The 24,964-nt window shown below is 37.6% G+C and overlaps 1 protein-coding gene across 4 annotated transcripts in view; it reads left to right on the top strand.

The window, feature by feature from the left end:
• Positions 1–2,847: 2,847 nt before the first annotated feature.
• SPTB (spectrin beta, erythrocytic) overlaps positions 2,848–24,964 on the top strand; it is a 166,026-nt gene continuing 143,909 nt past the window's right edge. The window contains exon 1 of one of the 4 annotated variants that reach the window (XM_031952714.1): positions 2,848–3,078. The gene's annotated coding sequence lies outside the window, so the exon portion shown is untranslated. Of the gene's footprint in view, positions 3,079–3,416; positions 3,833–18,428; positions 18,594–24,964 lie in introns of those variants that run through there. The other 3 variants (XM_012548711.3, XM_023502855.2, XM_031952716.1) reach the window with 3 other exon arrangements.

Raw genomic sequence — 24,964 nt, 5'->3', positions numbered from 1 at the left:
CAGGCTCTGTAGCAAATGAGGCTGCATTGAATTATTTAGCTTTCAGCTACAGTGGAGGGAGTAAAAGCAGCTGAGTCGGTTCATGAAATCTTGAGTTAATTTGTCCATGGGCTTGTAGCTTTTATAGTTTTTCTTTGTAGCTGCAAATTATGAATTTTAAGACAACAAAGGGGGAAAATTATATTTAATTATTTGGTATAATAATAAACCTATGGCCAAGAAATCATATGTCTATTACTGTATAATTTTTGTATCTACATAGATAAAATGTTGAAGGATGATAAATATATTTAATATCTATATTCATAGGAGGTTTTCACAATCATTAATAATATCATTTTCATTTATTGTTTCTTCAAAAATAGATCAAGATGTCTACTTAAGACATACAACTGTCTCTGCTTTTGAAGTTGGCCTATTTTCCTTGACAGAATATGATTGTTAATTTTTTTTTTTAAATTGAAGAGTTCCTCTTTCATCTTCTATCTCAAGAAACAACAAACGGATTCTTAAATCTGTACCAAAAGTGGGCTGTGTATGGCTGTAGTGATGGAAAGCCAAGCCAGTAAAGTCATAACTAACAATTCTGGTACTTGGAGCAAACTCAACATCTCCTTCCCCAGACCCTCATCGATAGAAAGTAGCATGAAAAATTCCCACAAATCAGCCTCTGAAAATAAATTCAGTGGCAAGAGAAGAAACCAAAGGAGAGCTCTTGGATATCAGGACACAGGGCTTCACTGGGGAAGACAGAGACCATGAACAACACCCAAGGCTGCTACTGGGAAAGCTGCCATTGGAGGAAGCAGTCTTGGAAAAACTCAGTCTATTGTGATGAGCTGGAGAAAGTGGATAGTTTGGTACCTTTCTAGTCTACCTAATTATTATTGATAAATAGGAATAGGTGCTAAATAAATGTTTACTTATTGATGGTGTTTACTGTCAGCATTCTCTAAATTTCAGAGACAAAGTTAAGATTTTTCCATCTTAGTTATAGCTCTTAGAAGATAATAATTTCAGTGGCACTTTTGTAACCTTTTCCCCATTTTATCTGCTAGCTTTTGAGAGATATAACAGTAGGGAGACCCAGAGAAAGTAACACAGGAGTTATATATGACAGAGATAGCCCTTTGGACTTATAGTGTCTACCAAAGTTATGATATAGTCATCATGGTTCTGTGTCTAATTCTCACCACAAGGTGAGAATATAGCAGTAAAGGAATGTCTTTGCTAATTTCAACATATAAACTATCTGTCTTTCAACATATATCCTAGATTTGCACAGCTGGCAAATAATCAAGAGACTATGGTAACTACAGAGGAAAGAGAATAGTATTGAGTCTGGAGGTAAGTTTTATTCATATTTCTAAGACAAATTAATCTTATATCATTGGCCAAATTGCCCTGGACAATTTCCTCATCTGCAAATAGGATTTGGACTAAAAATCATCTTCAAGGTTTCACTGCTAGTTCGGAAATCTAGTGTATTTATGGCTTGGTTAGTAGGAAGCTTTTCCTTGAGGAAGACTGGAAAACTGCACAATTGAACTCAAATAATTCAGATCGGGTCTATATTCATTTTGTCGTGAATACTGGAAAGCCTGCGTAATAGCTAAAACTTTTCAGTATGCATACACTTTTCGGCTTAACTGCAAATTCGTCTAATATCTGTGATTCTCAAATCAAAGTGATAGGGAAAGTGAGAAGCAATTATTGGGTTTAGGATAAGAGGAATGGGGGTGAAAGAGACAAGGTGGTAATGCATTATAATCCTTATCAACAAACATCTTTTGAGTCCCAAGGGTCCTGATATTAAGCATAGAAAATTGTGACTTTGCTAACCAGGTTTTTTGACCTCTCCTCTATATTTCAATCTAATGCAGTCTCTTGAGTGCCTTTCTCCGTACTCTTTGACAGCATCTACCGTTCTAGTTCTTCCTCTAGCTGTCTGGCCCTTTTCTACCAAACCCTAGAAACAGAACGGAGTTTTTGTGAAGCATTAGATCCCGCTCTTAGACCAGCAGCCAGCCAGCCAGGAGTCGCCTGTGGAGCATGTCTGTTGATTATCGTCATTGCGCTGTGTGATCACTACGGGACTGCAGGCTTTGCATTGGCAGCATCGCACGGTTCTCTCAAATACATCAGGTTTGCATAGACACAGAAACACAGCATTTTCTCCCATCGATCTAAGGAAGGACAAAGGATAGCTGATTGTGTCTGGATCTATGCCCGCAGGTGCCTTCTTAACACCATGATTTTATTTCTCCAGAGAAATCAGCTCTTGCGGTTTGGAAAACAAAAAATAACAAACCCCAGAAGCGGCCAATCCCAGTGTATCCTACTCAGCTACCGTGCTGGCATGAGAACTGTCAGGGAGCAGGTGTACAGTTTTAGGGATCAGAGAAGTCACCTTTCCCCCCTCAATTGGACTGCGTGTGAAGAAATGAAAGGTTACCGAAGTATCCCTGCCTAGGTATGGCTCGTAGTTGCGTTTGAAAGAATTAGGCCCCAAACAAGGGAACTCAATCTTTCCCCGCCGCAGGGGGCTCTCCTTGGGAACGGCTGGCGCGCAGTTGGTGGATGTGTGGAAAGGATGCTAGCACTGTGGTTTTCCCAGGCTTTGCCCGCTCCCAACCCAAAAGCAGTACTGGAGGCTAGAGGAGAGGAAGGGTCGGTGGCCTAAAAGGAGGGCCTAAGATCACGGAGGAAGGTGGGAGGAGGGAGACCAAACTGTAGCCTGGCAGGTGCTCCCAGGGGCCCCAAGAGGGTGATTGGCGGGTATGGAGATGTGGGTGGGGGCAGGCTGGGGCCGGGCCTAGGCGCTGCGGGAGCCTGTGGCCCCGCCTCCTCCGCCCCCGCCGCGGGACTATCTGGTCCCGGCAGCAGCGATGTCCCCCGGCAGGAATGTCCCTCCTCAGATAATGTTATTTATATCTCTGGGCGGGTCCGTGGCTCGGCAGCACCAGGCGCCCGGCGGCCGCTGTGCCAGGAGCCCCGCGCTGCCCTCCTCCCTCTGCGCCCCAGTTGCCCCACTATTGCTCTGGGCTTTAGGTGGCTGCAGTTTCAGCCCAAGTGCAGGTGAGGAGTACTGGGAGGGACGAAGTAGAAGCCTGGGAGGAGGAGGAGGTCCATTGCGTGGGGAAGGGGCGCGCAGGGCTGTGGGCCAGAGGGGGCGCGTGACTGGAACGCGGGGCATCTGAAAGGAAGAGTGGGGTGGGGGAAAACAGAGCTTGGGGCTTAGTGGGCAGCAGGGGCAACGGCTGAATCGAGTAGCCGGGGGTGCAGGGAGAGGTACGGGCTTCTGTGGTTCCCCGAAAGCTAAGCACTTTGGAGACGCGGATTCCGGAGTCTTAACAGCCCACTGTGCGGGTGGGGTAGGGAAGACACAGTACGGGTGCGGGTCCAGCCTCCAGGGCCGGGGCGGGGTTTTGTTTTGCGTACTCCCGACCTCCGAGCTGCCCCCACTATCTATTCTGTCATCCTTCCCTTGCTTCCCCACGCCCCACTTTCACCCTCTTGGGGCTAATTAGCTCCGCTTCTGTGTAACTTAGCATTCCCGCTTTTCGGACCGTAGGACGCCCTGTAAAGGGAAAATAGTGTAATAGGGTGACAGGCCCTGGGGGGCACCATACTTTGTGCATGGCTAGCTGCGGCGGGAGAGAGAAAAGGTTCCCGGCCAACTGGTTCTCCCTAGCCTTTCTGCACCTACTCCAACTCCCGACTCTTCCTAAAAGAATACGCACGTCTTCTGAAATGTTTGGGATTTGCATCTCCCTGACCAGGACTTGACCCAGACAAATAGCAGAAAGTCGGAGAAATAACGAGAACTTAGGTATGCATTGTACAGGCTCCCAGGATCTTGGGTGGGTGGGTGGGAGGGTAGGGTAGGGCGGCACTGAGTGGAGGAGGGTTAAAGTTACAGTTTCCGTGACAACGAGTTTCAGGTAGGGCCTTGATTTATAGCCTATTAATAACGAAGCCTCTGTTTGGAGTGAACAATTAGAAGTGCTGGGAGTTAATAATAATGCACTTAACTGTTGCTGGAGTCAAAAGAAAAGGAGCCATGGTTTCTGAACATTTAAATTTTAAATGTTAGATGATTTGGGCGACGTGTGGGGAGAAGGAGGCGCCAATATTTGCATACTGAAAACTCTCATTAAAGCTTAAGTGGGGAGATAGGGAGGCTGTCAGCCCAGAGCTGTGGCAGTTCCTTTCGAGAGCCAAAGTTTATTCTTTGCTTTCTAAGGAATGTGCCCTGGGTGGCACCTAACTGACAAAAGCTTAGTAACTGACTACAAATCGAGATTTCTCAGGTGTGGTTCTTAATTCTCCTTCAGACACGTCTGGGCTTCAGAGATAGTTCTTAGACGTATTCAGGGATTCTTTATTGTTTCGATAATAGCAATATTACCGTGCATTTATATATTCTTTTTGATATTTTACATGCCCTGTATGTATTTATCATCATAACTTTTGAGATAAGTATAATCATTCTCATTTTTACATATGAGGAAATTGGAACGCTGGGAGGTTAGATCTCACGTATTTAAGGGGCAACTTGAACCTAAGTGATCTGTCTCCCAGGTCTGTGCTATTTTCTGCTTTACTTTAGTCAACGAACTTTCACTTCATTTCCTAGGAGTAGGAAGGGAGAGGTTCTTATAGAGACAATGGGATCAGAGCCAAAAACAGGAATCAAGAGCACATGGACTTAGATTCCTGATCCCGGCACTACTTTTGTAACCCCTGCTCTTTGTGACCTTGGGCTCATAATTTCTCTTTTCTGGGCTTCAGTTTTCTCACATGTAAAATTGGCTGGGAGGGGTAGTGGACCAGACAAATTCTAAGACTCCTTCCAGATCTAAATTCTTTAATACCATAATGATTTCAGCAAAGATGAAGCTGGCCAGTTTACTTAAGTTGTAGGTGAAGTGCAATGGTTGAGATAATATTTATAGTTTCATGCACAAGTGATTCAGGTGATTGGAAGCTTGACTATAGGATGGATCCTTACTTTCAGAATCTTAAATTTCTAGGCCCTGGCTTCAAATTTTGTATCTTGGTCAGTATAGAGGCTGAAAATCACTGGCTAAGGAAAAGGCTGATAATTTTCTAAGAGATTTTAAGCTTCAGTCAATTAAAAGAGAAGGTTGGTGCTTTGAGGACACACCTGTACTGTTGTAGATAGCAGTTAAAACAGATTTTTTTCTGGGAGGCCTGGAAATAGCTAGGTTTGATGATGCACTTGAACAAAGGAATAGGACATAGGGAAGGCTATGGAAAATGCATAGACTTTTGTGTTTAGTTGTCTTTTTTTAGGGTTGAATAGGAGCCTAGAGGTCATCTAGCCCAAAGTCTCAGGTAAGTTTTTCTTTAGAGACCTTAAAATATCTTTTTTTGAAATTAGGACAGCTTTTAGTTGATAATTTGTGTGACTATGATTCTAACTATTCATGGCTGCAATATAATTCTAGCCCATATTTTTCCTGCCTCTATGATTGCTTCCTGAAACTTTGCCAGGCTAAAATACTGAGGTTTCTTTTCTTCCTGGTAAGAAGAGAAAGGGCACATCTTCTATTGTATAGTTCTTTTGCCATAATGAACACCATGAATCTTTTAAAAACAGGAACTTAATCAATTTAATGGAGGAGGAGGAGGAGGAGCATATAGTAATCATTCAACTCTGAACTTAATATCTTTCTAAATTTCAAAAATTCCAGTTTTTGATAATTTCTATACATTTTGACATGGTTGTAATTAGTGGATACATATTCTCTTGACATTTTTCAAATTAGATGAGGCATAGCTTAGTGTGTGTTTGTGAAAGAGTAGTGGGCAAAATTGAGAAAGATATCAGATCTTTGGGATGTCTTTCTTAACCTAAGCTTAACCACCAAACTACTTTTGAAATGGTTGTGTTTTGTATGTGTATGTTCTATATGGAGCTCTGCTCACTCCTTCCCCAATCATACCCATATTTGGGTACTTATTGTGGCCTAAAGCCCCAAATTCAGAGAGCCTAGAAATGACACAAGGTATATTTTTTCCATAGCTATTAATGTTATCTTGTAGCCTCAAATTTATGGTCCATAGTTTACAAAAAATTTCAAAGCACCAGGAGTAAGAATAATCTTGTTGGAAATTTGCTTCTATTAGGGAAGACAGTGAGGTTCATGTACAAGGCAGAGAAAACATCAGTGATCACACTGAAAATAACCAGAAAATTGTACTTGTCTCAAAACACTTTCCTGACTTTTCTATTATTTGGAAGAAGCTGAATAATGTTCTCTAGTGCTTAAAAAGATAGAGAAATTGAGGCAGGAAAATTAAGGGACATTGGTTTTAGGTGTCAGAATTGGAACCTAAAACCTCCTGGCCATATGACAAAGATGGTTGCTTCCTATGACAGCTGTCACAGTAGAGAAATGAGGCATTCTCCCTTTGGAAATGCAAGAGTCAAGAGAAGGGAAGCAATTGGAAAGGTCTTTCATCAGAATAGTAAACCTTTCTTTGTTGCTCAAAGCTTTTTAGCACCTTCATACATTTTTGCTTCTTCCCTGTATGAACAAAATATGTAAACTTATTTAGAATAATTCTTCCACCTATGTTCTTGAATCTCTTTCCATCTTGTTTCCTATTTAGGTCTTGTACATCTGCTAACACTCTCAATCCATCACCAAATATTAAAATATTTTTCCATTAATCTTTCCAGTATATCAATTCCCATCTCTCTTCACTACTAAATCTAATTGAAAAAGTTCTCTCTCATAGGTTTCTTCATTTCTTTATCATTATTCTTTCTCCAGCCTCTTACAAACTGTCTTCTGCCTCTGTTACTCGTTGAAAAAATTCATCAGTGACTTCCTAATTGCTAAATTATAGAATCATAAAATTTTGATGTGATAAAGGACCATAAAGATCATATAGTTCAACTATTCTCATTTAAAGAAAATGAGGAAATTTAGGTCCTAGGGGTTGTTATCTGTCAGGGCTACACTGATAAATAAGGAGAGCTAAATTTTGGATTCAGATCTTTTGGTTCCCAGTCAATCAAAAACAAATCTGTGCCTACTTCAAAGATAGGATTTTAGCTCTAATGATGGAAGGCACCTTAGAGATCACCTAATTCAACCATTTTACAGTGGGAGGAACTTAATTCAATAGACATTCATTAAGCATCTACTGCGTGATGCTTAATGATTTATTTACTATACAGGCTGTCAGAATGATCATTCTTATGCATAGAATTTTTTATGAATCCTTATTGTTTGGTATATGAAGTTCATTTTCCTCTGATTGGCCCTCCACAATTTCCAATTTTGTTTAATCTTTTCTGTACATTGTAAGCTCCAGCCAAACAGAGATGAACACTCTGCTTCCCCAGTCTGAATACACTTTACACTCTGCAATCTCCATGCCTTTGTTCATGCTGTTTCATGTGACTAAAATGTCCTTTGGCCCAATTTTTTTCTATTGAATTCCTACTTTTTTCTAGATCTCAACTGAAATACTACTTTTCAGGAAGATCCCTTAAATTCATCTAGTTAATGACACTCTCATCTGGATCTCTCGTGACATTATTTTGTACCTCCCTAAGACGCTTACCATATAATAATTTTATTATAGTTATATGTGTTTGTATTTTATCCCTTTGCTAGACTGTAGGCTCCATAGGGATGCTAGGTATTACTGAAACTGTATAGTTTCTTATACCTAGCATAGTGCTTTGCACTTAGTAGGGACTTAAATGTTGAATGAATGAACTGGCTCAAGTAAGTATTTAGTGATTATTGTTTTGTAGATATTTACAAAATATTCTGTTGTGTTTCTCCCTTTTACTGTTCTTTTTTCTCAGAATATAGAAAGAATACCTATTTTTCTTTTTTTTTCTTTCTTTTTTTTATTATAGCTTTTTATTGACAGAACACATGCATGGGTAAATTTTTACAACATTATCCTTTGCATTCACTTCTGTTCCTACTTTTCCCTTCCTTCCCTCCACCCCCCCCCCCAGATGGCAGGCAGTCTTATACATGTTATATATGTTAAAGTATATCCTAGATACATTATATGGATGGCAGATCCATATAGTCCTCTTGTTGCACAAGAAGAATTGGATTCAGAAGGTAAAAATAAATAGGAAGTAAAACAAAAATGCAAGTAGTCCACATTCATTTCCCAATGTTCCTTCTCTGGGTGTAGCTGGTTCTGTCCATCATTGACCAATTGGAACTGAATTAGATCTTTTCTTTGTCAAAGATATCCACTTCTATCAGAATACATCCTCATACAGTATTGTTGTTGAAATGTATAATGATCTCCTGGTACTGCTCATTTCACTCAGCATCAGTTCATGTAAGTCTTTGCAAGACTCTGTATTATCAGGCTGGTCATTTCTGCAGGTTGACCAATACATGTTATTAAATATGTTAAAGTATATGTTAAATACAATATATGTGTACATGTCCATATAGTTATTTTGCTGAACAAAAAGAATCAGACTTTGAAATAGTATACAATTAACGTGTGAAGGAATTCAAAAATGTAAGCGGACAAAAATAGAGGGATTGGGAATTCTATATAGTGATTCATACTCATTTCCCAGAGTTCTTTCGCTGGGTGTAGCTGGTTCAATTCATTACTGCTCTATTGGAACAGATTTGGTTCATCTCATTGTTGAAGAGGGCCACGTCCATCAGAATTGATCATCATATCATATTGTTGTTGAAGTATATAATGATCTCCTGGTCCTACTCATTTCACTCAGCATCAGTTCATGTAAGTCTCTCCAGGCCTTTCTGAAATCATCCTGCTGGTCATTTCTTACAGAACAATAATATTCCATAACATTCATATACCACAATTTATTCAGCCATTCTCCAATTGATGGGCATCCACTCAGTTTCCAGTTTCTGGCCACCACAAAGAAGGCTGCCACAAACATTCTTGAACATACAGGACCCTTTCCCTTCTTTAAGATCTCTTTGGGATATAAGCCCAGTAGTAACACTTCTGGATCAAAGGGTATGCACAGTTTGATAACTTTTTGAGCACAGTTCCAAATCACTCTCCAGAATGACTGGTTATATTCACAATTCCACCAACAATGTAACAGTGTCCAAGTTTTCCCACCTCCCCTCCAACATTCATCATTATATTTTCCTGTCATTCTAGCCAATCTGACAGGTGTGTAGTGGTATCTCAGAGTTGTCTTAATTTGCATTTCTCTGATTAATAATCACTTGGAGCATCTTTTCATATGGCTAGAAATAGTTTCAATTTCTTCATCTGAGAATTTGACCATTTATCAATTGGAAAATGGCTTGATTTCCTATAAATTAGAGTCAATTCTCTATATATTTTGGAAATGAGGCCTTTATCAGAACCTTTGACTGTAAAAATGTTTTCCCAGTTTATTGCTTCCCTTCTAATCTTGTCTGCATTAGTTTTGTTTGTACAAAAACTTCAATTTGATATAACCAAAATTTCTATTTTGTGATCAATAATGATCTCTAGTTCTTTTTTGGTCATAAATTCCTTCCTCTTCCACATATCTGAGAGGTAAACTATCCTATGTTCTTCTAATTTAATTATAATCTCATTCTTTATGCTAGGTCATGAACCCATTTTGACCTTATCTTGGTGTACAGTGTTAAGTGTGGGTCAATGCCTAGTTTCTGCCATACTAATTTCCAATTTTCCCTGCTGGTCATTTCTTACAGAACAATAATATTCCATAACACAGAATACCTAATTTATTTTCTAATGTCAGCCAGTCTCAGCTACATACCATTCACCAGGGAATTCCTAGTCTTACAACTCATAAACTATTTTAAAACTCAATGTGTACAGGAATGTTCTCTTGCAGACCCATCTTGTCCACTTATGACATTCTGATATCATCTTCTTACATTCCTCTTCCTGGTTCTCTTGGCTGCAAATATAAATGATCTGTGCACATTCTTGACATGGTTGTGCCTTTCTTCTTTCTTCATTCTTCTGCCTCTTTTTCCCCCTCCTCATCCGTTGTTCTCTCTTTCCCTACAACTCCCTCTTTCTTTCCCCATCAATGCTTCTTTTTCTTCTGTCACAACTTTTTCTCCTCCATCAATTCCTTTTTCCTTCCCCACCACGCCCTCTTTATTTTCTCATTCTTTTTTTTTTTTTCACTTTCTGCCTCTTTCTCTCCTTCTCCCTCTCTTCTTTTTTTTCTCTTTTAAAAAAATACTTTCATTCATTTCTGGTCATTTACCTACCCTTTCATGAGTCTTTTTGTAGCAGAAAAAACAGTTTAACAAAACCAACAATTAAATTGAGTTTGGGAGTTAAGTTAAAGAGAAATCTCTGAACTATACCCACTCAAATGAAACCAGCCAAACTCCATTTAAATGTATCACCAAAAAGGGAAACCACCACAATTTCAGTCTTTCTGAGAATGCAATTTAATTAAATCAATATTAAGCACTTGTAACACACTTTACTAGGTTTTGTGGATACAAAGACAAAAGCAAAGTACAACCGATCATGTCTGATAGTATGTGCAACATTTTGAGCCTATAATACCTCAGTCTCCTGTTGAAAGGAGAAAAGTGTATTTCCTTATTTGTTTTAGAGGGTACAAAATTTCACTCTTTTTTTCTGACCATAATATGGGCTTTTTTGGCTTCATGTAGTCCAGTTCTAAGTTACCATTTCTGGGTAGTTGGCAATCAAACAAATCCTGTGTGTGTAACATTTTTTTTTTAAAGTTACAAAAGCCCCTCTTTGGGGGGTGGGGAGAATTTGGATGCTATTAACTGCAATCATATTATCTAGTAACTTTAAAAATAATAAAGTGTTTCCTTGGCTCCTGAAGAGGAGTTCCTTTCGATTACTCTTAATTCTAGGCTTCCTCCATTAATAAAGAGGAACAGAGACTTGGATAATCTAAAATGTGAATAAAGTGAAAATATCTGAAGTTGTCTTTAAAATATGTTTTTATACTTAAATTTGGATATAGTATATCTGATTTGAGAATTCACAGCCATTTAAATAAAATAAGACAGATTAAAAGAATCTCTCAGAGGTGGAATGGAAAAGCTGATCAGACATTCTGCCTCTATGCTCAACTTTTTTCTGTTCCTTAAGATATTTGAGGAATGATCATTACCATCTTCCAGCTAGGTGAAAAATACTTGCCTAAGATTAGCTGCCTGTCTGGTACATAAGTATAAAGTTATCCATTTAATGAGGTTTTATTGTTTTGCTCCTTTCCAAACTTATTGATATAATTTTTTATTAGGGGTCCTCAGAAAGACTGAAATTGTGGTGGTTTCCCTTTTCGGTGATACATTTAAATGGAGTTTGGCTGGTTTCATTTGAGTGGGTATAGTTCAGAGATTTCTCTTTAACTTAACTCCCAAACTCAAAAATAACCCTGTATGTATGCATGAGTGACATTACCATGTATTTGTATTGTCAGGTCTGTTCATATTGGAGACCACAGATAGGGTCATAATGTTACATGCAATTTAATTAAATCAATATTAAGCACTTGTAACACACTTTACTAGGTTTTGTGGATACAAAGACAAAAGCAAAGTACAATGTCTATCCTCAGAGTTTTGTTCTGTTGAATATAAACTCATATCTTTAGGAGTACTGTTTACTGACTCCTTCTCCAGGATCACCCAATTCAAGCTGAGTAATTTGGTCATTAATAATAAGTGGATTCTTGATTTCTATTAGGGAACCTTTGGATTTTTATTAAAAATTGAAATTTTTGCTGAGGAATTGACATGGAGTAGAATAATTTATGTAGACTTGTACTTAAATACACTAAAAAGGGATTGTTCTATTGTGGGTGATTCATGACATCTGCTTGTTTTGGTATAAAACATTAGATGTTCAGTTGAAGCTGTGTTTTAGTTTGAAGTTGCAACTTAAATTTTTTTTTTACATTATCTAAGTTACAGAAGGGAAAAATAAGATTTCACCCTCCTTTTTTTTTTTTTAAACTTTAAAGTCTTTTGCCTTATTACCATATGACATTCCTATCAGATGTCATAAAATAAAGTAAGATTGAGTTTGGATGTTAGATGACTGGACAACTCTTAAGAAAAAAAGTATTACACATGGTTCAGTAGTTGGTATTTAATTGGAAAGGTGGTATGCAGTGAAAAGGAATAAAATTTGGATCATTACTGTATGTGCTTATCTTTTCATTTCAAATCTTGAGAATGCAGACAGATTGTTTTACTCATCAAATTCTAAATAGGCAAGGAAATGAAAGGAAATGTCACAAGTACTTTTTTTTTTTGGTGGGGAGGATGTGGAATAGAAGGGATAGATAAGTGATTCTTTTTGTGTTTTGAAGAAGTCTGTCTAGTACTTACTCATACATCAATAAAATCTTTGTTCAGAAATTGCTGTTCAGCATTATAAAGTAGAGGCCCTGTTCTGGACCTGTGATTTCATCAATATACTACATTGGAACTTCTGGTATGGAAACTTTCTCCTCCAGTGGAACTTTTGTGGGAATGGGGGCTCTGAAAGGTTACATTGACAGTGACTATGGGCACCCAACTGGTTATATCTCAGAAGCAGAATTTGAACCCATCTTCCTGACTCCCTGCTAGGTTTTTTTTTTTTTTTAATCATGTTGCCTTTTAGAAATAGAGGAAATTTGAAGAATGTTTTTTCATCAAATTGTGTATATAGAACAATATTAGCAGTATTAGAAAAGTAATTATCATTATCTTAGTAAATCTATGAAAAACTCTCAGAAATGCCAATATTAATATTACCTAAATGAAATAACTTGTGATTTAGAATCGAAGGAAATTGTCACAGTAACTTTAAATTTATTCTCGCAATATCTATGTCAGAAAGTCAGATTAAGATGCTGCATAGTTGAGATTTAGATTTGGCAAAAACATCTTAGAAATTATTTTAATCTGCTACTGTCTTTACATTCTTTCATGTCTTTTGCCCATAATTTTATACATATGAATCTATGAAAATATGTATTCATATGCATACAAAATGCTTGTATGTATTTCATAGGTTTGAAATTTCAACAGTTTAAATTGTTTTTAAAATGTCATATTTTTCTACTAATTCAATAATTGTCTGCTAAGTTTTGGTCATATTATATTCCATTCAAATACCATTGATATGTAGAGTTTTGTGGGGGTTTTGCCTAAAACACACTCTATGCACTCTTTCATGAAGCTTTTTCTGCCTGTTTTTAGCTCTTAGGCATCTTCCATCTTCTGAAGCCCTTAGAGCACTTTTTGTCACTGCTTCTTATTTATCATAAGTAATTTATAATATCATAGTATATTATAACCTATCATTAATCACATCTCCTCTTATCTCCTTTCATCTCCCATATATCATATATATTATGTGATTCATGCTGTTTTAAGAATTGCAATTTAGAAGTATAGTAATTAGAAGCATAGTAAAAAAAAAAATGGAAACCCCTTACTACATGCTAAGAAAACCTAATTTCAAATTCTGCTTTTGACACATGCTATCTCTGTGATCTTGGACATGTAACTTAATTCATTGTTACATTAGGCAAATCATTAAGATCTAAATTATAGATTAGTTACTATACTTCATTAGAGGAAGTTTCCATACCAAAAGTTCTTTATATCAATGAAGATGTCACAAGTCTGACACTGTCAAAATATTTAACTTTTTAATGTGTATATCTGGTCTTCTAAAATAACTTTTAAGCTTCTTGAAGACAGGAGTTGTAACATTTTTATATCACTTCTTTTAGTGTCATATAAGGCAAAACACATTTGTGGATTGATTCTGGAATATTTATGTTTCAGGAAGGGAAGAAGGTAAGGTCAGTCAGTAAATAGCATTTATTAAGGGTTTAAGATGCGCTAGGCTACTGTACTAAGTTCTGAGAATATAAAAAAGGGTAAAAATGGACCCTGACCTCAAGGAGTGGAGTAGACCACAAGCAAATTAACTTGATACAATTTGCTCCCACGGATTTCTTTCTGTGCTGATTCTCAAATCTATTTATCCAGCCCTAAACTTCTAGTCTTGTGTCTCCAAATGAACATCTTGACTTGTATGCCATATAATCATCTTAAACTTAGGATCCTTAAAATTGAACTTAAATTTTTTCCCCCATTTAAACCCTCCCGTCCTCCTAAATTACTAGTTGCTGTCAATCCTCTACTTCCATTTTCTTTCTCATCCCCATCACTCTACCCCAACTAATTGTTGCCAACTCTTGGGGATTTCAGCTTCATATCTTGTGTCTTATATATCTTGTATATATCCTCCTCTTTTTTCTGCTTCTGTTCCTAGCCTGATGGAGGCCCTTATCACTTTATCTCTGGATTGTTTCTATAGCCTTTTGGTTTGTCTCTCTGCTTCATGTCTCTATGCTCACTTCCAGGATCAAATAGGAAATCCTCTCTTTTTGGCATTCAAAATCCTTCAAAAGACCACCCCTACTTTTCCAATCTTCTTATACTTTAGTCATTCCCATAACTGGGAAACACTGGAACAGAAACACTGGTCTCCTTTCTGTTCCTCACATAATTCTTTCCTATCCTGATTATGCATTCTCCCTAGTGGTTCTTTCTTGCCATCTTCTGCCTGTTCCCTGCCTTCTTTCAAGTCCAGCTAAAAGCATAAGAATCTTTTTCTGATTTCCCCTTAATGCTAGTATCTTCCTCCTGTTAATTATCTCCAGTTTTATCCTTATCCATAGTTTGTTTATATGTTGTCCTCTTCATTAGATTGTGAGACATAAAGGCAGGAGTTGGGTTTTTTTGTTTTATTTTTTGTTAACCCTACTGCTCAGAGTAGTGCTTGTAACCTACTAGGCACTTAATAAATGTTGACTGACTATATCCCCAGCACTTAACACAATACCTGGCACATACTAAGTACTTAATAAATTATTGTTTGTTTGTTAAAAATATAAAATCTAGTTTTGTTAGGATAAAACTATAGATCATGTAACTTGCTTTTTAAAAAAAAATGGCTTTTAAACTTTATTTTTATTTTTATCAGAATAGCAATCAATATGTCCCCATTTATATTATACCTTGTGCCTATTTATATTATACCTTATATTCTTTGTGCCAGACAGTGGGATTAGTTGTTAAAGAATTCTGGAGCCTACTTAAGACAAAATTTTTAAAGCTGATTTAAATAATGATGATTAATACTACCTAGTATTTTAGCTGAATCTTCCAAGAATATACAGGACTAAGAATATTCCTAAACTACTTTTCTTGTAGAAGATTTTTTTAAAACGTCCATAGGAAGTTAGGAGACTCTATACTGAAATTTACATTTTTTAAAAAACAACCTCTGGGTTTTTGTAAGACTAAATTCTTTTTTTTTCAATATTTGATGATTGTTTTCATGTTTTAGAATTTTAAAAATAGTCACCATTAAACTGATAAAATTATACTCTAAAATAATTAGTTATGTACACCCAGACAGATCCTCCCACCTGATTTTCCAATGAATGTTTGTTTTAGAGTAACCAAAGGAGTATGGGGTTCAGAGAAAGAAAGTTCACAAAATCCCCAAGTACAGTTTTTCCCCAAAACATATTTCAATTATATTTTCCTTAACATGTTTTGAGATAAAAACACTTTATAAATGGTCAAAGGAAGCATTAGTTTATTTTTTCATGCCCTTGTTCTCTATTTCACTTTTATACTGCTTGCTAAGGCCTTTCAGTATTTTTTTTGTTTCTTCAACAAAACTCTCTCTCATGCACACACTCCCACTGCAATCCAACCTCTCTCCTCTCTCTTACCCCTTTTCTCTGCCTAGTGATTGACAGAAGCTCTTGTTTAGCTTCCAGAATGGGGCTGTTAGGCCTTTTTAGATATGTGTAGGAGTTTGGGATACTGCTCTTGGCTTTGAAAGAGATCTCAAAGGCCCTTGGGAAAGTATTGAGAGGGATAAAGAAGGGAAGAAGATAAGGTCAGTCAGTAAACAAGCGTTTTTTAAGGGTTTAAGTTGTGCCAGGCACCGTGCTAAATCTGGGGATATAAAGAAAGATTAAAATGGTCCCTGCCCTCAAGGAGCAGGGGAGACCATAAGCAAACAATCAGGTATGTGCATAATATTTACAGGTATAAGGAACAACTAGGTGGTGCAGTGGATAGAGCAACAAGTCTGGAGTCAAGAAGACACTCTTCTTCCTGAGTTCCAATCTGGCCTTAGACACTTAGATAGCTGTATGACTTTGGGCAAGGCATTTAACTTATTTCAGTTTTCTCATACGTAAAGATGGAGAAGAAAATGGCAAACCATTCCATGAATAGTGACTGAACAATAAGATTGACGCTAATCTCAGAAGGAAGGCATTAACATTGATAATAATTGAGAAAAGTTTCATGCGAGTGGGAGTTTAGCTGAGACTTGAAAGAAGCCTGAAGATGAGGGACAAAGTTAACCCTGTGAAATGAATCTCAGCATCAGGGAAATAATGCGGCTTATTGAACAAAGGAAAGGGATCCAATTATCAGAACCCTGAGTGGTAAGGAAATCATCAAAAACCAACATTACATAGATATGGCCTCAGCTAATGATAATAGTGTATGTCTGAGTATATCCTAATATCAGTAATATCGCAAAACGTTTAGAATGGAATGGCTGCCAGGTAAAAGTGGCAGAGTGAGAATTTGAAGTCAGATCCTTTGCTATCAAAGCCACTGTTCTTTTTCCTATGACATCCTCTCTTCACAAGGTAGTTGATTATTGTGAACCCTTTCAATGCTTTGTATTTTAAAAATCTCTTAAATAAACAGAGGCCATACTGTCCTTCATATGCTCAAAAGAAATCCTATCTTTATCCTGTATCCTATGAGTAATCTTCAGATATAAGAAAGTTTCTAGAACAGTCAAAGGCAAGGAAAGAACTTTTTATTCATGTGAGTGTGAAGAAATAAGCTGTAGTATTAGAACTGCTAGTGACATCTAGGAATAAACTATTAGTTTGAAGTGAATTAGAGAGAATTTCATCTCGGGCTAAGCTAAATAGTTTGCTTTTCAGAAGCTGGATAAAGTCATTTGAACTTATTTGTGAATATAATTTGTAGTAGGGGATGGTAACTTACTACTGTCCCCTCTGTATTAGGCTGTCTAGCTGCTCATATTGTTCCTGTTCCAGAAAACATTTACGTGCTTTTTAAAGTTACTCAGAAAAAAATTAGAGAAAATTATCTTTAAGGAATTCTTGATCCAAATGGGGAAAGAAAAGGACAAGGATAATCTTTGTTTTGCAGTTATTCTCAAGGACTCAATACATATATCCTAATGAACTATGTGTACTGCTGTAGTTTATAACTATGTATTGTTTTGGGCTTTGGTATATGACCCAGGATTAATTTGATTCTTGCCTTAGTTTTTCTCTCAGTAAACATCTGGGTTTTTTTTTTTATGAAACCTGTGTAGCCTACAAAAAAAGAGGTAGAAGATGAATTGTAAACTCTAAAAATCATAGATTTAGAGTTTGAAGGAACCTTAGAAACCATTTTGTCCAATCTAAATACAGATGAAGAATTTGAGGCCCATACAGTAAGTGACTTGCTCAGGTTCACACAATTAGTGAATGTCAAATCTAGAATATGAACCCAGGTGTCCTGAGATCAAGGCCAATTTTCTTTCCACTAGCCTAGTGAATTGTGTTCTTATAGAAGATGGAGACAATGGGAAACTTGCAATCTAATTCTTAGTCACTAACTGACTTTCAGCTAGTGACATTTTTATAGAGGGAATACTAGACTGAAAAATTCCTCCTTAGAAAATAAGCTAAGATAAAAATAGTTTTTATTTTAAATGTGAAACTTCTTAAAGCATTTAACCTTCCTGAAGATAAGTATTCCATAAATACAGTATGATGATGGTACTTTGCAGACATCATCTGGTCTCTTCTGAAACCTTTCCAATAGAGTGGTTAGTAGTAGATGTTCCTATATCTGATTTACAGAGTCATTGAAAGAATGATTTTTGTCAAGGTCACACTGTTCAGTGGGAATGAGAATTCTGAGATCCATTTGTTTTTGACTCACTAATTATACTCTTGAATTGGTGATGGAGGAAAAAATTATTTTTGTGAAAGCCAGAACATGAACGGGGTGGTTAGTGGTTTCAATAGCTCATTAAAATATAGTCTAACTTGTAACTTTCAAATGTTGGTGGGCTTGGACCTGGCTGAGATATCATCACACATACAATATTGAATCAGTGGACTTCCAGGTAGATAAAGCAAATAGTATGGAGGTTGGGGAAGTATTTTTGTTGGGAAAGTTGACTGTGACAATCTGTTAGTGGCAGACATTTGAGTCAGCACCATCTCTGAAGCCATGGGAAAGCTGGAACAGGTTCTGTCTTTTTGGCTGAAAAATTCGGTAATTCTTCTATTCTTCATTTTTTCTTTAAAGGCATTTTACACACTATTAAGTCTTCTGTCCTTAACAAGGAGGAGGGTGGAGAAGATGGTCCACATCTTTGAATCCCTTTGGGGAAGGGGAAGAATTCGGGGGCAAATGGATATTCTATAGAAGCCTGGAAAGAATGTGGTAAAAGCCTTCCCGGGAAACAAAGAGGTACTTTCAGTGAGTTGGTGTAAGATGAATCTTGTGGTTGATAAGGATAAGGGAAGGATCTTGTTTCATGAGAGCTCTTTGGGTGTGAAAGCTTTTTCTTTGGTTGGTTCATGTCACCGGATGATTTCCTGCTGGACACACAGTGTTAATGACCGACAGAGTTGTTTGCTAGGAAGTCAAGGGCCTCTTACCCCAAAGCCTTCTTCCTGGGAAAGACAGAAGTACAAGGATCTGTCCTGGTGGGTAGTGTGAGGATTTTTTTTTCCTGGAGTTTTCTTACATGATAGTAGTGTACAAAATGGTTTCATATGGTGGTGGTTTGTATGTGTGTGGGGTGCTGCTAATATTATATCATACTACTTCCCCCTTTGAAGAAAGGTGGGAACTCAATGAGCCTTCATTTAGAGTCCCTGCTGAACTCTTCTTGTGTTAATGTTAATGGTGATGGCCTGTTCAGGTGGAGGTAATAAGAAAGGAAGGGAAAAGGGACCAATCATATAGTTGAGATCAGAGTGATTGGGGAAGTGGAAAGCCAATCTGCCTGGCTTCCTTATTCAAATCCTCTTGGGGAGCCTCTCTTACAGCCAGATTGGATAGGGAAAGACATTTCCTGGGAGCCCGGGGTAGCAACCAGACACTTAGTCCAATTCCACAGCTGTGGCCAAGTTAGCCCCTCCTCCTAGGCAGGGCCCCAATCACCAACCTTTTGATACTGAGGCATACTTGGCTCAAAATAGCATTGGCTTTTTTCCTTCTCATCTTCCCCACCCCTTTTCTAAATTGATGCAGTATCTTATTGCGAGATTCCCTCTGGCTTTCTTAAGTCTTTTTCTTGCGTTCCAGGCGGCTCCCTCCCATCACTTATCTGTCTTGGATGCTCTGCTTCTCCCCCTCCCCCCAACAAGTCCTCCCACCCCTAAGCCTGTGAGCTCTCTTTGATCTCATTTTATTCCCTCTCATGTTTCCAGTCTCACTAGATGGTGTTGGTGTTGGTGGTGTCCTTTCTGATATATGAATGCTTTGCATTCAGTCTCATCTGTAAAGTGCATTAAATATGTCACTACATTCCCCTACTCCTTTCCACTGAGTGTTTTTAATAAAAATGGACTTAAAACTGCTTCCTGCAGCCTTTTCCCCAACTTGCTTTGACATTTTTGTTGATTGTACAATAGCTAATTTTAGGCCATGTGAGATGGTCACTCATTTCCAATAAGAAACTGTTGTTATGCCTATTTTGTTGGTTCCATCCATCTATTTTAAAAAAAATGTTACAAAGATATACCATTTGTCTTTTTTTATCCCATTCTGTTTCTGGGATCCATATTTAGTTATCAGTCAGTCAATAATCACTTATTAAGTTCTTACTATATGCTAGGATGATCTTAAGAACACAAAGGAACCAAATATTTTATTTGGACAAAATCTTGTTTTAACAAATATCATTATAGTAAAAACTTTTGTATAAACAAAAAATTCTTTGGAAAATGATATACTTATTGTTATATTCCAATAAAGTAAAATTGCAGTGCATCAATTTGTATGCCCCCTTGAAGTTTATTGCAACTAAAACTTGATCCATATTTCTTGGTCTGTAGATGTTAACCATACCAGAAAACCTAATCATAGAGTGTCACACTTGATGACTAGAGATCATCTAGTTTGATTCCCTGATTTTGTAAAGTATCTGAGGCCTGAAGAGTTTAACTTGACCAATGTTTGACCAATGATTAGGGATCAGCCTAGAGCTTATTCTAATATTCCATGCTGTTTCACTCCTTCTAAACAGGAGGTAAAGGAGCACTCAAAGTAAATGAGGTATCATAGAAAAGACATGGAAGAAGCTTTCAGGAAATCTGTTTTCTGGTCTTGTTTTTTTGTTTTGGGTTTTTTGGCCCATAGGTAGCTTTGTATATATGATTTGGTTAAGGTCATTTAACTCTTCTAAACTTCAGTTTCCTAATCTGTAAAGAGAACATATTGATTTGAATAACCTTTGAGGTCCCTTTTAGCTCTTAAAAAAATCGTGGTTGTTTTGTTTTGTTTTGTTTTTTACTGAAAATTTTTTACTTGTAGCCATTCTTCTTTCTCAAGTCTATGGTGTCATTGTGCTGGGAATTAGGCTGTAATGCTCTTTGTAGATGATTTATTGTCACAGAGACTTAACAAGATGTTGATTGTCTTGCTCCTAAACTTTGATGACTTTGGAGAGCTGATTTTGTGCAATACTGCCTCACTTAAATCCAATTCACCCACATATCAAGATATCATCCTGTGATGATATTGATCCTCTTCTAAAATGGAGGATGAACAGCAATAGTAATATGTGCTGTAATGTGTGTGTATGTGTGTATGTGGCTTCACTTTTAAAATATTATAGAATAGAGCTTCAGAAAAGATCATTTGGTGGTACAGGCTCCTTATCTCAAAAATGAGAAAACTGAGATTTGGTGAGATTAGACTATTTACCCAAGATAACACAGTTGCAGAGCCAAAAATTAAAGTTAAAACTTATCTTTCAGTAGATTCTCATTCTCTTTCTCTGTCTCTCTTTCTCTTTCTCTCTGTCTCTCTGTCTCTCTCTCCATCATTCTTTGAATACTGATTGCTTAGCTGTTAGGTAAAATGACTTGCCCTGGATCACACAGCTAACGAAGTGTGTCAGAGGTTAGATCTGCATTTGGGTCTTCCTGATTTCAAGTCCAGCATTGCATCCATTGTGCTACAGCTGAGAAATTAACATAGATTTTCGAGTCTCAAATGGAAAATATCCTGTATAGTTCAAAACATTCTTTCTTGAATACAGATGCAATTGGTTTGTCCAACATTGTATGGCACATTAGTGGTCAAACTACAGCTTTGGCAGTGATCCTTGTGGTCTCTCAAAGACCCTCCTCAAATTCTCTTGGACATAAAAGGGAATCTCTGATGCCACTAAGAAGTTAGTCAGCAAGACAAAAGTTTTGCCTCGTAAACAGTCTATGAGAACAACAATTTCAAGTAAAGGCAATTTCAAACGCCAATATGATATACTTCGAGGTTTCTTGTGTATTTTGCTCTTTAATTCAATTTCTAAAGCCTGGGAATCTTTAATCATTGTGGTGCTCTGGATGGAGCATTCCACCTGGGGAGGTGATTAGTGAGCATTTTGGCTTTCAGTTCTCCAATTTGCTATTGTTATTCTTAGCTAATCTGTATGTGTACTCCCTGAGTGGTAGGCTGGGTAATACCACTATAATAGAAGAAAAATATTGTGATAGGAGAAGAATGACTTTGTCCAGAGCCACAAGAGTTATTAGCAGAACAAGAGTCCTACCAGTATCCTGGGGTTTTTGTTTTGTTATTGATCTTGCTTGAAGAAATCCCCTTGAGAAATGGCCAGTTAGCTGCTGGCAACAAGGTCAGGGGATTCTGGTGAAAATATTGAATGAGCCAGGGAAGTGAAGGGAAAAGTTTTGTGGTGGAATCTTTCTTCTGTGCTGGATCAAGTTTTTGAAGGAGTTTTGTCTGAAAAGTCATAAAATGCCATTTATCCTGACTTTGCTATTGACAAAAATGATAAAATCAAAAAAGAAGATAATGGTTAGGATGATTTCAGAGTTGTTTGCTTTAAGGAGTTGCCTGATAATTCAATCAGTCATTTCCCATTACCCCTTACCCACTCATTCACCTCCAACTTCATTAGATTTTATAAGTTCTGATTTTGTGGAGTCTATAACATTATATTACCCTCCGTTGCATTATTCATGTGTATTACATCAGTTTGAAATTTCCTTTGCTTGCTCTTCCCCCTTCCCCCATCTTTTTCTCTTTTCCTCTTTGCTTCTTCAGGTGAGTACTAGATGATGCAAAGCCTTCTGGGCTGTATGCATTAGTGCCATCTGCTAGGTATCCAGCCAAAGCCTGGGCTCTGGCCAGTGTTTTCACAGCTTTGTTCTCAGTGTCCCTATCCTCTGTGTCTATGTGCAACACTGAACAGGTGCCTTACCAGTGTGTCTGTTTTTCCTGATGCATTCCCCCCCACCCCCCGGCCAGGCCCAGTTTTGCAATTTTGCCAAGAGAAGACTGAATGGAGAGCAGTACGTGGGGGAAGAATACCTGCCCTTTGGGATTTCCCTTTTGTGGCACCATCTCATCCTGGGTATTCTATAGGGATCCCAAACACAAGATGCTCAAAACAGAACTCGTTTTGTAGATTGGCTCTGGATTGAATGGGTTAGGGAGTAGAAACTATGGAGGAAGGAAAAAGACTCAAAGAGCAGAGACTGAGGGTGGTGAAGAACAATATGCCTCATAATTTGTCCCAGGACCATGCTAATTTTAGACAACCAAGGGAGAAGACGAGAAAAGTCAAGGATCATGTTCTTTTTGTGGATGTACTATACAGATTGGACTTTCCCACAAGTCCAATCTCCTTTTTAGAGTAAAGACGGAGTTTTTGATGGGCATTAGTTTGCTGGTGAATGTGGTGTACATGAATCCAGGGAAGACATAACCTTACAGAAAGGCCATATAGAGTCTGTGTGTAAGCTTTGATTTACTAGCATTTGGGGTTTTTCTTACGTACGGAATTGGGAGAATAGGATCCTGAGAAATTTTCAGGGATTTTGTTTTCTGATAAAGGAAGGGGCTAAAACGGCAACTGAATTTTGTTTAAAAAAGCAAGAGAGTTCCAATAATATGGGAATTTTAAAAAATTCACAGATCTGAATGACTAGAGTTTGCTCTGTTAGTTTAGAGGACCCACATAACCTTCTTTTTCTTTTTCTTTTTTTTCCTATTTCTTGGTGAACAGTGGTGGATTTAGTACAGGTGACAGTCTGCTGGACTCTAGGACTCAGAGAGAGAATTCCTGTCTTCTGACTTGTTTATCAGCTGGTTAACTTTAAGACAATTCTCTAGTCCTCAGTTTAGATTTTAGTCACCTGTACATTCAGAGAATTGAACTAGATAATCCCTTATACCTCTAATATGGCACAATGCAGATTAAATTAGGGAGGGCATTAGTTAAATTCTCACTAAATGCCATAAGCTATGCCAAGTGCTAGGAAGATAAATCCAGTAAAACAAAAGATGATTCCTGCCCTAAAGAAGCATACATTCTAATAAGAGAAAATACACATTGAAAGGAGATAAAAATCAGGGTTGGTGGGAGAGGAGTATAAGTCCAGAAAGTCAGGGTGAACTGAGGCACGTTAAATGTGAGCAGGATGGATTTTGGAGCTTCTTCAAGTGGAAGTTCTAGAGAGAAATTAGGCAGTTAGTGTAAGAGGCCACAGAATTAGAGATATTTCCAACATAAGAAGGTAATTGGTGTGAAGAGGTTCAGAGTTAGGTTCAGAGAGCAAGAACTCAGTTATAAAAATTCTTTGAGTCTGAAATCAGATGAACTGGGTTTGAATTTCAGGTCCTCTGCATAGCTGTGTGGCCTAAAACAAGTTGCTTCAACTCTCCAAATCCCTTCTTTAAAATAAGGGGTTAGAACAGATGACCTCTGTGGTCTCTAACAACTCAAGAGTTCATTGTGTGACTGCTGCTCTAAAGCAATAGTGACATAGAAATGGGGGGCCACAAACTACTTAAGGATTCCTGCAGCCTGCTGATTTAGAAAATAACTAATATCTTCGCTTAATGTCGTGTTTATTATGTTAAATATTTCCCAATTACAATTTAATCAGTTACACTTAGGAATGCTTTGAGTCACATGTGGCAGTGAGTTGGATATTGGATACTCTACTCTAGAGTTGTGGTTGGGCTTATCTGACCGAGGGTGGTAGCTGTTTATGCCATAGTAGCTGTCGTAGCCAAATTAAGGCAAAGGCCTTTGTTTCATTGTTATATTTATTGTTGTCTAATGTCAGAAGGATGCTGTTCACCGAACTTTCCATTTATTGATCTCATGATCTAAACCTATGAAAGTTGATTGAAAAAAGAGAAAAGACAGAGAGAGAAAGAGAGAGAGACACACAAAGATTTTTCATATGTTGCTAAGTGATCTGATTCAGGCTGTTTTCTGGAAGGTCAACTACAAAAGATGAAGCTTAAATATTTTGGTCACATAATATGAAGATGGGACTCTTTGGAAAAGACCTGGATGTTGGGAAAAGTGATTGGAGGCAAGAGGAAAAGGAGATCATGGAGGACTAAATGGATAGATAGTATCATGGAAGCAACAAGCATGAACTTGGACAGACTTTGAGAGAGAGTGGAGTTTTAAAGAGCCTGGCATGGAGTCTTGAAGAGTCAAATATGATTGAATAACAACAAGCAATTTGGATGAAAGAATAGAAAGAATTCTCATTAAGTCTGAAAATGATTCCCTGCTAGAAGTGGCTAGCATTTTAGAGGAGATTAAAGATTAAAAATGACTCCTG

Source organism: Sarcophilus harrisii, chromosome 2, assembly GCF_902635505.1.
Source record: "Sarcophilus harrisii chromosome 2, mSarHar1.11, whole genome shotgun sequence".
NCBI classification, from domain to species: domain Eukaryota; kingdom Metazoa; phylum Chordata; class Mammalia; order Dasyuromorphia; family Dasyuridae; genus Sarcophilus; species Sarcophilus harrisii.
Note: the sequence above shows the minus strand (reverse complement) of the source record. Positions and strands in the feature narration are given on the sequence as shown.